This window comes from Alligator sinensis, unplaced genomic scaffold (genome assembly GCF_000455745.1).
Source record: "Alligator sinensis unplaced genomic scaffold, ASM45574v1 scaffold243_1, whole genome shotgun sequence".
Classification (NCBI taxonomy): Eukaryota; Metazoa; Chordata; order Crocodylia; family Alligatoridae; genus Alligator; species Alligator sinensis.
The window spans coordinates 6,173,579-6,187,794 of record NW_005841841.1 but is presented as its reverse complement, the minus strand read 5'-3'; positions in this window follow the sequence as shown (position 1 = coordinate 6,187,794).

Genomic DNA, 14,216 nt, shown 5'->3' with positions numbered 1-14,216 from the left:
AATCAGCTTTCCTAAAGTCTAGCACTTTCACCCTACTAGTTACATTACCCACTCAACGTCTTATGGTGAATCCTATTATTAGGTGATCACTGTCCCCCAGATGGCTACCGATCTGTAGGTCCCCAACCATGTCATCCCCCGTTGCCAATACCAGATCCAGTATGGCATTCCCCCTAGTGGGACCATGTACGTCCTGGTTGTAGACAGGGAAGGTCAGAGGCTCTGAATTTAGCCCTTAAGGCAATTAATGTGCTACAGCACAGCCTGTTAGTGGGTAAGGACTCACTCTGCAACCCCTGGGTTAGCTTCTCTTTCCCAAACTAAATAACTGCATCAAGTTGTAGCAGGTAGGAAGAAAGGGAGGAAACCCAGAAAGCCAGAGTGAAGGAGGAACTGCATCACAGCCATCCCTGGGATCTGGCACTTGCTACAAGGGGTAGATGTATCAATCAGCTTGAGCTTCCTCCACTCCCCTCCTCCCACCCCTCAGGGCCAGACAGACCACACTTCAAAAGCAGTAGTCAGGCATGTTTTTTAAGGCCTTGAATCAGTTAAGAATAGTTTCCTATACCTCTAACTCTTGGCACCTCTTCCCTTCCTGTCTGTGCTCAGCAGCATCTCCCCTCCCCTCTTATTCTCCCCTTCATCCTCTCTATTTATGCCTCTGGGCACAGGAAGGGGAGATCTGCCTGCTGCTGTCCCAGCCGCTCCTTCTCTACATAAGCTGGGGCTGCAGAGAGCAGCTGCACAGGGAGGAAATTAGTCCAAGGAACACCGAAGGGAAAGGGGGATCCGGCAGAGGGGAGGGTTGAAAAGGAAGCATGGTCCTTGGCTGGGCCCAGCTTCCCTTGCAGCCCTAGGTCAGCTGAGGACAGCTGCAGCAGACAGGTTTCCCCCTCTACTTATACCTGGGGGCATAGAAAGTGGAGAGGGAGAAGAGGAGAGGTAATATGGAGAAGGGAAAGGATGCAGATACTTTGGTGGGGGGGGGGGAAGAGAGGGGGAATTCTTATCTCGGGGGGGGGGGAAGAGAGTGGGAATTCTTATCCAATTAGCTGACTTTAAAAATAAATAAAAAGCCTTGACTGCTGCCCCTGCCACATGATCTAGGCTGCGGAGGGGACTCAGGTGCCTAGGGCTGTGCAGAACTGGATCCACCAAACTACACTGTGGAAAGGGCAGGGGGTGTGCAATTGCACCACCACACCTCTCTAGATCCTCCACTAGTTACAGACATTAATATCAGAATCTATTATGGAAAAGACTTGTCAGCAATTACAGGCACAGCGTTAGTGATACAACATTAAAAAGAGAGTTCTGACAAATATACTTTACATTTCATCGCAATTTCACTTTCCCGAATACAATCCAAAACACAAGGTCTTCCATTTTGTCACATGGACTTAGCAAAGACAGGTAGTCTGGTAGTCTGTTACATTTTCAAAATTAAACTTGCCCACCTAGTAATATTTTAAAACTTGAATTCACTTAAAAAAAAGTCGAGACTAAATGCTCATGAGAAGAAAGTGTACAACAAAGCCACAAGCTTTCTATAGATTATCCATTTTTTAAAATGACATTTTTCAGTTATCTAACTACTGACTCTAGTAAGTGTAAGTCCAAACAAATAGAGTGATCAGTAACAGGCAGCCGAGGAAAGACAAAATTTATAAAGTGCCTCTATACAAATGCCAGAAGCCTAAAAGAAAAGACAGCATAATTACAATGCCTAGGATTAAATAGTGACTTCAACACAATAGCTCTCTTAGACACTTGGTGAAAGGATGAGAATCAATTGGATACTATTCTAACAGGTTGCAAACTATACAGGAATGACAGAGTAGGATGTTCAGGTGGAAAAGTGGCACCGTATGTTAAGGATAGTATAAATAGTAACAGCATCAAAATATTACCTGAAAGGAAAACTACCATAGAATCCCTATGGGGAGAAATTCCATACTTGAAATAAAAGTACTAGGATTCTACTACTGACCACCTGATCAGGAAGATGAAGGCTATTATGAAATGCTTAGAGCAGTTAGAGAAGCTGCTAAAGGGGACAAGCATTAATAATGGGAGACTTCAACTATCCACGCAGGCTAGGTAAACACATCATCAGGGTGAGATGTGGAGATACAATTTCTGAATGTGATAAATTACTGATTTCTAGAACAACTCATCTTGGAACCCACAAGAGAAGGAGCAATTCTTGACCTAATCCTGAGTAACACACAGGACCTGATTTAAGAGGTGTCTGTTGGTGAGCCACTCTGTATTAGCAACAGTAACATAATCACATTAAGAATCCTGGTGGAAAGAAGTAAGCCAAAAAGAGTCTACCATGCCAATGTACAACATTAGGAAGGGAAATTACACAAAATTGAAGAAGCTAGTTAGCAATTTTAAAAAATGTAAAAATCCTGTAGGCAGCTTGGAAATTGTTTTCAAATACTGTATTAGAAGCTCAGGAAAAATATATACCAGAAACAAAAAAGGAGACCAAGTGGACTAATAACACCCATGCATGTTTTAAGAGTTAAGGCCATTCAAGTTTTAAAAAAAAAAAAAAATTCCTTCAAAAAAATGGGAGGCATTCCCAAATGAGGAAAACAGGAAAGCTCACAAACTCTGGCAGATCAAGTGTAAAGGCAAAGTAATGTAGGCCAAAAATGAATTTTAGGAGCATCTAGCAAAAGGTGCTAAAGTTAATAGTATAAATTTGAGATATATATATCAGATGCAGGAAGTCAGCTAGGGAATCAGTGGGACCATTAGATGACTAAGGTGTAAAAAGTGCACTCAGGGACAAGGCCATAGCAAAGAAGCTGAAGAAATTCTTTGCATCAGCATTTACCATAGAAGACACCGAGAAATTTCTATGCCAGATCAATCGTCTCTCACAGATGGGTCTGAAGATTTAGAATACACTGAAGTGACAACAGAGGAAGTTTTAGAGCAAAATAATAAACTAAATACTAATCAAATCACCAGGACTAGATGACGTACAAAAAACTAGAACTCTTGGTACCAAAATTATACCTCTTATTAGACCAACTGGTGAATTGCAAGAAAATTGTCCTTTTCTGCAAGCTATTGGGATCAAAGTCTCTTTGTCAGGCTCTGGGGAAAGTATAGATGGTACAAGATGGTAAAAAGTCTCTATAGGTAGGAAATACACTTCATTTTTGCACAGAGGGAGCTGAAGATGAAAGGTTGTCCCTCTGGGTCCATGAGAGTATCTTTGTGAGCTGTATTGAGTAGCTCTTTGATGTGTAGATCAGGTAGAATTCCTTCCCTGGAGGTGTCAGATGGCAGGCAGGGAGGTAAAAAAAATCTTTCTTGTTGTTCTGCAATGAAGTTTAAAATCCATAATCAGCTAAAATTTGGCATCTTCCATGTGTCAGAGGTGTACTTGGTAGCTGTGTTGGTCTGAGACCTACAAAAAAAGAGACGTACAAAAAACTAGAACTCTTGGTTCCAAAATGATACCTTTCATTAGACCAACTGGGAAATTGCAATAAAATTGTCCTTTTTCCATGGCAATTTTTCCATCCAAGGGCAGTCACCTGAGAGTTCTAAAGGAACTCAAAGGTGAAACTGCAGAATTGATGGCAGTAATATGTAACCAGTTGTTACAAATGGTCTATGTGCCAGAAGACTGTTGGGTTGCACACAGCACCCTCTTCAAATAGGGCTCCAGAGGCAATTCTGGGAACTATAGACCAGCAAACCTCACTTCCATCCCTAGCAAGTTGGTAGGATCTATAAAGAAGAATAACATCAGCAGTCACATGGACAAATATGATCTGCTGGGGAAGAACCAATGTGGTTTTTATAAAGGGAAATCCTGCCTCACTAATTCGCTCAAGGTCTTTGAGGCTATTAACAAGCGTGTGGACAAGGGAGATCCAGTTGACATAAGATATGTGGACTTTCAAAAAGCCTTTGACAAAATCCCTCCCCAAAGGCTTTAAAAAAAAAACCTGTGTTGCCATAGCGTAGGAAGGTTCTTTTGTTAACTGAGAGCATATTAAAGAATAGGAAGCAAAGTGTAGGTCTAATTAGTCACTTTTCAGGAGACATGGCAGTCAAAAGTGAGGGTCTTTCAGGGATTTATGCTGGACCCGATTTTGTTCAACATTTTAATGACCAGAAAATGGAGATGCACAGTGAAATTTCCAAGTTTACAGATGGTGCCAAATTACTCTAGGTAGTCAAGTCCCAAGCTGACTGAGAGGAGCTGCAGAAAGATCTCACCAAGCTAAAAAATAATGGCAGATGAACTTCAGGTGCTGCCAAGTGCAAAGTAATGCACCTGGGGAAAAATAACCTTAGCTATACATGCACAATGCTGGGTTCTGAATTGGCTGTCATGACTCAGGAAACAGACCTTGGAATCACTGGACTTTGTTCTCTAAAAACATAAGTTCAGTGTGCACTGGCAACCGGAAAAAGCAAGTAAATGTTGGGTAATATTAAGAAGGGAATTGGAAACAAAAAAGGAACATCATCATGCCACTGTGCAAATCCATGGTGCACCCACATCTTGAATAGCATGTGCACTCTGGTCCCAACGTCTCAAAGAAGATGTAGTAGAATTAGAAAAGTTACAGAGAACAGCAACCAAAATGATCAGGGGCATAGAGCAGTTGCCACACCAAGAGAGACTAAGGAGGCTAGGACTCTGTTTGGAAAGGATAAGGTTCAGAGAGTAATGTGATCAGAGGTCTATAAAATCATGAAGGATGTAGACCAAGTGAACAGGGAACTGTTCTTAACCATGTCTCACAATACTAGAACTAAGGGGAAATCTGTCACTGAAAGTAGTAGGTGACAGGTTTAAATAAGAGAAGGTACGTTTTTTACACAAGGTATAGTCTAACTTGTGGAATTCATTGCCACAGTAGGTGGTGGTGGCAAATAGCATAGCCAGGTTCAACAAGGGGCTGGATAAAATAATGGATCATAGAACTATTAATGGCTATTGAATAGAACAGTTGGAGATGTTTCCTTTGGCATCTCTAAGTCAATAATACTGCATGTCAGGGACAATACTGAATAGGGAAGATGTTGCTCTAAAGATACCTGATCCAGTGCTCTCCCTGTACAGCATCTATTTCTGCCATTGTTCAAGACATAATACTGTGCAAGATAGACCTTTCGTCTGACCCAGTATGGCACTTCTTATATTCGTAAGATTTTGTGTCTTAAAAAACCAAAACAAACAAACAAAAACATTGTGCAGTGTTTTCTGTTATATTCTCAAAAAAGCAGAGGTAACGATGATATTCATTAAAGGTGAAAGTTAATAATTTTTTTGAGAATCTCAGTCTTAGTATTAAGTTTCTTACATCTTAACATTTTTTGGTTTTGTTTGTTTAATATAATCTCTAATGTGCCAAAAAGGTAATACCTACCCAAGCCATTGACCAGTCTGCACCCTTACCTTCTTTCCACTGAGTGTTTGGGGGTTTGGTAAGGAGGAAGCGGGAGTAGGGGGAGGAGGGTGTTACTTCAAGTAATATTTTCATAATTTTTTTTACTTCTGAGACTGTTTGAATCTTTTCAGTAGTTTCCTGGGTTTTAAAGAAGGTCAGCTGTTTTGCCTCCTGCTTGATTTCTTGATTCTAAACAGCAATTTTGAGAGATTTCTTGCCTTTGTTTCACATGTGCAGCTCCCATTGAGGTCTTGAGGAGTTATTTGAACAGATTAATGGCAATGAATGTCCCCAAGTACAACTTGGTCTTGAAATAACTGAAGAAAATATCTCTCTGTACCCTTCCTGACTTCAAGAAGAAAAATATCCCTGCATCTCCTATAACTCTTGACCTTATTTATTATTTCCTTCTGCAAATATCAGCATTACTCCTATGACCTTGTATGTTGCTGAGTATATTGCTGAACTCTAGCCAGTTAAAGACACTTTTCTATGCATATCTAACTGCTACAATGAGGGAGGGAATTAATTAAAAAAACCCAGCCAAACAAATCAAGAAAAACAAACAAACAGCAACTCACATGTACACTAGGAGAACGGTTCCCATTCTCAGTTCTTTGCTATCATATGAACCATAAATCTCTACATACCTTGAGGGAAGCATGAATCCCAGACAGATATCTTGGAACCCAGCTCTTCACAATTTAATTTGAGCTGGTGGGGGGAAAAAAGCCAAAACAAAACCGAAACCAAAACAAACAAAAAAAACCACGCTTTCCTCTAATAGCCAGAACAACTTCAATCTGAACTGTGTATTAATGGGAAAAATGTTGCTGAGCAGAAACAGAATGAGAATGGTTTCTACGCTATTTGGTTCCAAACGAGGCTGCAGTCCTTTTCTGAGGTCTTAAAAAGCAAATCGTGTCTTTATGAGGTGAGAAATGTAAAAGCAAAACTGTCGGGTGAATATAATTACTGTTCATTCACAAAAGAAAAGAGTGGCTTCTTTTTCAGTTAAGCAACAAGAATTCAGGGAGTTATATCAGATCAAGGACACCAGGCTTAGTGTGCAATTCTGAGATGACCTGCAAGAGGGTATACTAAGTTTGAAATATACTAGACGAAAGGTTGTTTCCCAGGGGTGGTTAATTTATGGTCTGATAATAGGCTATGAACTGCCTGACACTGCCATGGTAAAAATAATCCAGAAAAAGGTTTTTTCCCCAGGGACAGTTAAGTTATAGCCTAATAGTAAGCTATGAGCTGCCTGACACTGGTATGGTAAGAATGATCAAGAAGAATAAAAAAACCCCACACAAATACAAAATGGGTGACAACTGGCTATACGGAAGCATTATGGAGAAGGATCTGGGAATCTTGGTGTCAGAGACTCAACACACAGTGTGACACACCTGCACAAAAGGTAAATTCAATTTTGGGAGGCATCAATAGGAGCATTAGGTGCAAGGATCCAGGAAGCCGCAGTGCCTCTACTGGGCACTAGTTAGACCTCATCTGGAGTAGTGTGTGTAGTTTTAGGCTCCACATTTTTAAAAGGGCATGGAGATATTAGAGAGGGTCCAGAGGTGGGTTGACCAAAATGATAAAGGGCTTGGAAGACAAGTCACACAAGGAGAGGATGAAGGAAACAGAGGTTTAGCTTGCAGAAATGGAACATAAGTGGGGGCATGATAGCAGTCTTCAAATATCTGAAAGGCTGTCTGTGGCAAGCTAACCTTGGCAGGGAGTAGCAGTGTCCCTAGCAGCTGGGCCAGCCTGCCCCACCGCAGCTCCTCTGTGCTGCCACCCAGTGTCATGCCTGGATTGATTCAGCAGTTCTGTGAGAGGCATCCAGAGCTCTGGTGTGGTATTCTTTTTCAGGCTACCTTGATCCAGACTTACTTTGCTTGAATGGTAAGAGTTCAGTATTCTCAATCATCCCTAGCCACAGGCCAGCTGGTGCTAACTCATCTCATGGCTTTATTTGCGACCTCCAGCTTCCCCCATAGCCACAACCACCCCTTGCATGAGTCAATGTGCCATTATCCTTTCTTAGAGCTGCCTGACTCAATAAGTCTCATTCTGCCCACACACTGACCCTGTGGCCTATTTACTGCTATTGCCACCTTCAGCACAGACCTCCCTTATTCTGACGTTGGCTCTTGTGGCTGCAGCTGCTTTGCTGGGCCTCTAAGCCCTGACCTAGGTTCCATCTGGGCCCCCTTGCCCCATGTGGTCCACATCACTCTTCCCTGTCCTCCTCCTATCACCAAAATAACTTCTCTCTCTCTGGCCTGCAGGCCATGAATGGTCTAAACTCTCTCCAACTGGGCTCTTCCAGCCCTTGCAATGCTTGCCCCCCCTGCCCTCCCACTTGCTTTCTAGCCTCCCAAAGAGTTAAAACCTCACAGGGCACATTAAGTCTCCTGTAAGGCAGCCCCACAAGCCTCTCCTCACAGCTGCTCCAAGTCCTCCAGTTGTTACTATCCTGACCACAACAAAAGGCACATCCCACCCAATCAGTACTCACAAAACTAAGAACAACCTGAACTCAAACCATCCTCACTCTGGGTGAACTCAGAACTCAAAAGAGTCCTCTTTGTCTTTGCCTTTGCCCACCAAGGCTTCCCTTGCTGTGACTCCAGGCTTTACAGGAGCCTGCCTAGGAGCTCCTCATGCTTCCCCAGCCAGGGCTAGAGTGACCATGCTGGCCTGAGGGCAAGTCTCTTATACCAGCAAGTCCCTCCCTTCTGTCCAATCTGTCCTATCACTCAGCAATGATCTAAGAGTAGCTATGCCTGGAGTGCTCTGTACATGTATGTAAATGAGATACATAGCTAAAACACAGGTATAAAGACATGCTCAGTAAAGAACTTCTTGCGTCACTCCTTACAACCAATCAGCAAACAAATATGCTGGTGAGAACTTGAAAACTCTTGTATAAGAGATGCTTAGTGGTAGTGATCTGGTGTGCTTGTTACGTGAAATTATTCCGCTTGCACCTTTTATTGCTAGCAATAAACCTTCTTTATACTTTCACCCCTGGTATCTTTATTGGCCTTTGCATACCGGGCACGATCCCAGACTCGAGCTGGGGCTCAACAATACCAGACGTTAGAAAGAGATCTCTCCCACCAAACAGATTGCTGAAATGCAGTGAAAAGATTGTAGCAAAACCCCAGTTTTTCTTCTTTTTTTTTAAAATTTATTTTAAAATGCATTCCCTTCCCTTCCCCAACCATTTCTGACTTTTTCTCTCTCTCTCTATTCCCTATAGATAAGTATAAGTGATCTCAGACTGAGGATAAGCTTTAACATTTTTATTTTGATAGCAAGTTTTTGGTTTTGGATATCCACTGTTTTATATTGTATAATAATTAGGTTTGTATCTATTCTTACTGTTGTATATTGTATTATTATCATTTTCGAATTGATTTTTATTGTTTCATATGGATAGTGTATGGTTTAGGCCTGTGTTTGTAAGTGAACCAAAGTCATGTCAAGTTTCCATTTTATATGTCAAGCCTCCATCTTGTGTCCTCTGCCTGGGCATCCCATGTTGCAACTGTATGAGTCACGCACCCCTCCCATGTAAATTGGTTCCCGGATGAATGAGTGTGATTGGAAATGACTGAAATACAATCATTATTTCAGTATTATTCAGTAGCAGGCCTCTACTGAATGGCCTGTAACAACTGGGCCATTACCTTGCATTGATTCATCCAGGCACCATAGACCACACCCAGGAACAGAGACAAGAACCCAGCATTTGAAAGACAAAAGACCCTGCAGACCCAGCAATTCTCACCATTACAGACACCCAAAACTGCACATTCCTGCATGGAGCACACATGCTCCATATGCCAGGGGTTGACCCTTGCTTGGGGATGCCTCCTGTCACTAGGGTCACACAAGGTCTGCCCCTATAAAAAGGGGCAGTGAAGACAGACCCAGTGGGATGCCCTCTCCATCTGGACCAGCACCATGCCATACCATCTATCCAACCAGAGGCCCTGCCGGCGACCCGACTCTGGACAACACCTACTGGACAAGGTCCCCTTTCCAGCCTAGATAGATAGATATTACTTACACACCTCCTCCTACAATTTGTACTCTCTCTCTGCCTCTCTCCTCCTGGACTTCAGTGGACTTCAGCCCCTGCACCCAGCCTCTCTAGCCCCTGCTGCCATTGTGTGTGTGTGTGTGTGTGTGTGTGTGTGCGCGCGTGCGCATGCGCGCGCAAGGGAACCAATAAGAGATTTTGTCATCATCTCCCCTGTTCAATAAAACCAGTCATTTGCAACCCTGAGTTGGGTCATGTTTTACTGAATCCCAGTCCCTTACTTATCTTAAATTCCAGCCTCATTCTTTCTCTCTCAGCTCAATCCCCCTCCCCTCCGCTAGTTTCCCAATCTCCTCCCAATTCTGTCTGCCTTTTTCTGCCGCCTCTCAGCCTCTCCTTCCTTTCCTGCTGTCCCTGCTACATTTCAGCCTCCCCTGCTCCTTCTGCCTTTTCCCTGTGACTTTCTGCTGCCTTTTTCTGCTTTCCCACTACCCTGCCACCTTTCAGTCTCTTCTGCCACTTTTCCTATGATTTTCTGCTGTCTCTCTCTCTCTATTTTCAGGCTTTCTCCACATCTTCTGTAGTCCTCCCCCCCTCCCCGCACAGCTTCTCAGCTCCTGGTGGCTGTCCTGCAGTTTTCTCCAGCAACTGGAGCCTTTCTCCAGCTTCCAGCACCTACTGCCACTCCCTGCAACTTCTCTAGCTGCCCTGGAGCCATCCTCTGGCTCCCCACACCCAGAGCCCATCTTTAACACTCACACTTTCCCTTAGTCCCATTTTCCCTCTCCCCACCTACCTTTTCAGCTCCCCTGTAGCTCTGGCTCTAGTCCCAGCCTCTGTGCCGGCATTGCTCCCCTGTTCTGCAGGCTTTGGGCATTGTTTTTTAATCAATTAAGATCAATTAACCTAAAGCTACCCCCAGCCTCAGTTCTACAGCCTAGGCCCCTCTAGTCTATGGGTTCTGATCCTGGTAACTTTCACTCCCTACACTTCTACTTTTTTACCTTAACCTTTCCCCAGGTATCCCAAGTACACCAAGTGCATACATACATACATACACACACACACCACAACACCCAACTTAGGAACTCACTTGTGTGTATATGTAGGTGTGTGGTATGTGTGTGAATTAGTGAAGACACATATATATATACATATATAGATATCATTGTGTATGTGTGTGTGTGTGTGTGTGGTATATGAATTAGTAATCCATGTATGTGTATTGGATATGCAGGTGTTGGTAACTGATTCTGTCTAAATTTGGTGTGTGTAGCATGTATGGGCTTAAACTGGTGATAGGTGTGCATGAACCTAAACTAGTTATTTTGAACATGTGTGTATCTGAGTTGCTAGTGTGTGTGTGTGTGTGTGTGTGGTGGGGCATCGTGTGCACAATATATGAATTGGTGATCTGTGTCTAACTTTTGGGGTGTATAGTGTCTATGCTTGAACTGGTGATAGGTATGTATGTGCCTAGTCTGGTTTGGATGTGTATGTGCCTGAGCTGGTAGTGTGCGTGTATATGCACCTAATTGATTTTTGCATTTGTATATGTGCAATTGTGTCACACCCTCCTGTCTAACAGCACAATATTGATATCCTGAGAGTTGGCCTGACCCCGCAGGGCAACAAGATCAGCACAGCCTGAAGCAGGTGGATATTAGAGATAACCATACTCAGCAGCTGTAGAGTGAAGCAGAGCTCCACAATCTAGCTTAGTTATAAAAGAAGATTCAGGGATAATTCCCTTGGAGATTCAAGATTTATGGAGATGCTACATAAATTGGGGGTTCTGGTTGTCCAGTTAATGTTGTGTTGCTTGCTGTCCCCCAGTTGCAGAGCAGAATGGAAGATATTCATTATTTCTTATGGTTTGTGGCTTTTCTGGTTGCCACATGGGGCTGGGAAGTATATTTTCCCCCTTCCTGTTGTTACAGATGTCAGGGTCCCCCCCCCCCACACACACACCTTCCTCAGATGCATTGGGTATTGGCTGCAGCTAAGGCTGGGGGCAGGGCCATCCCTGGGGGGGGGGTGAATCAGGGTGACCACCCTGGGCCCCGTGCTTTGGGGGGCCCCACAGAGCTGGGCGTTGCAGCAGCTCTGTGTCCAACTGCTTGTTCCCCCCCTCCCACTCCCACCATCGGCACTGCCAATGGCAGTGGTAGCTTCTTTGGGTCCGGGGCCTGTGGAATGGGAGCGGGAGCGGGGCCCTGCATGGTCTGATTTGTCCTCGGCCCTGCACCTCGCTCAGGTTGGCTCTGGCTGGGGGGTTTGATTGTGCAGTGCCAATGCTCCTGCTAGGACTAAAACCCAGCATTCCTGGCTTGAGCATCGTGTGCTTCTGCTCAGTTCAGACCCATTATCACATTTGGCATCAGAAAAGGATTTTCTCCATGGTCAGATTGGTACAAACTGTGGAGAGTATTGCTTTCCTCTGAGCATGGTCATCTCTCAAGCATGTTTTAGCAACCCTTGCAGCAGCAAGATACTGACTGCTTTGGGTCCCTGCTTTCTCTGTGACAGGTTATAATGCTATGCCTTGCAATTGTGAGACAGGGTTGATGGTGTAATTTTAGTAATAGATTACACATCAATTTGTATGAGATGGTGTGGGTAGCGTGGATCCTACCCAAGGCAGAGGGTTAGTTTAGATGACCTCTTGGATCTCTTCCAGCCCTTCTTGTTATGCAGTAAGTCAATAAGTCAAAAAAAGTCTTCAACATTTGTAGCATATTGCATTTTCCAACTTTTACTGGTTAACTATTCACATTTTCTTTCATGCATGATGGGCCAGATCCTGGAGTGTTTAAATAGGCAAAAAAACCCCACCAATTCTTTCAGTAAGAGTTTTATCCTGAGTAAGGACTGAAGGAGTTAGTACGCAGCTTTGACATAGAAAACTATATCAAACAAATGTAAATAATGGGGTTGTGGCAAGAGCTCTATTTGCACACCCAGGCTATTTGGCTCACAGAAAATCTTGCCTCGTACATAACACTAGTGTAAGAAAAGGACCTCTGGGCTGTTTTATTCTATCCTTACATTCTGAAACCTTTGATAACCAATTTTTTTCTTTACCTAGGGTGAAATCTTGGTGTTATTACAACAAATGGAACATTCTCACTAATTGCAATAGGTTCTGCCCATATATGGTTCTAATGCTTCGCAAAGGCACCATTATAGGTATGTTAATAATTTTGAATGTTTCAAATTGTTATTTCAGAAATAATCTTGCTATACCCCTATCTCATGGCACAGTGAACTGTTCTTAAACCTCAGAATTTTTTAACTTATCCACTTAAAATGAGCAGTTTAGCAATCTTTAGAAAAAAAGCACACACACACATACATATATACTTGACATAAAATATAGAAGAAAGTGTTTCAATATAATACATATTTTAGTTGGTATTGTTGTTAATACGTCACCTGACAGCATTAATAAAAACCCACAGGGGGAAAAAGTCAGCTAACAGCAGCAGAAGAATCAAAATCTGAAATTGAGACAATGAATTCCACAGATGAAATGCACAAGGGGGAAAAAGTCAGTCTTCCATAACTTTAGTTTAGAGAAGCACACAACCACAGTTCGAAAGAACACAGTAGAAAACAAATTACTGAAACAATATTACTTGTAAGCTACAAAAGTGTTTACAAGTACAAATTTACAAATGACACAGAATTAAAAGAGAATACCTATACTATTTAATAAACACATATTTTAATATATATTCTAATGCTCAGAGTTTCAGAACAGGACCAAGGATGTAGTATTCCACTAACTATAATTGCTTTGATTGTTTATATTGTTATTTTTCTTTTTATATAATGAAATATTTAACCGTTAAGACAAAGTTAATTTTGTTATGATTAACTTTTTATAATATTTTGAGCAGTCATTATTAATATTCTGGAATTAACCATCTGTTTTAAATTTCCTATTGCTTAGCATAAATGTATTTGACATATTAGTCTCATGATTTTAGAACTTAAATTTAGGATAAGGAAAATGCTTTTGCAATGTTTGTGGCATGTCTGCTGTATGTGGAAAGAGGTAACTAAAGAGTCAATGATATATGTATGTGACAACGTAAAGGAAGACAGCACTCTTGCAGCAGGTGAAAATAGCCTTCTGTGGTTTAACAGTTAAAGGCTGCAGCGACGTTGAGTCAGAAGTTAAGGATTACCAAATACTAGATCATGCTTCACCCTCATGGCTGAAGACTGTAAGCAATGACCCCCATGAAGATTGCAGACCACAAAGCCAGAAGATCATGTCCTACCAATCCCAGCCTGCCAACAGGACAAGGAGGATGACCTTCGTGTTTAACTCAGCAGAATCTGAGGCTTGTATGGACATTTATCGCTAGAACAAATGAATACAATGACCAGGCTTTGGGTCTTTTCCACCTGCAAGAAGGAGTTTTGGGTTAGGGTTAGGCCAACACGACCTGACTCCATCTCTTGTGGTCAGTCTGACCAGCCAGCAGACTGACCTGAGCAACTTTAGAACTTGGTAACACCTTAACTTTGCAGGACCGTCTAACGAGTGTGCGTGTGTGCTCGTTTCTTTTGAATGAATGAATGAATGAATGAATGTGTGGAAATGGGTGAAGCAGATAACCTTACTGTTCTTTATTCTTTTCATGGTGCATGTTTTATGTTCCAATAAATACGGCATTGTGCCTTATCCCCCGATCAGATTCTTG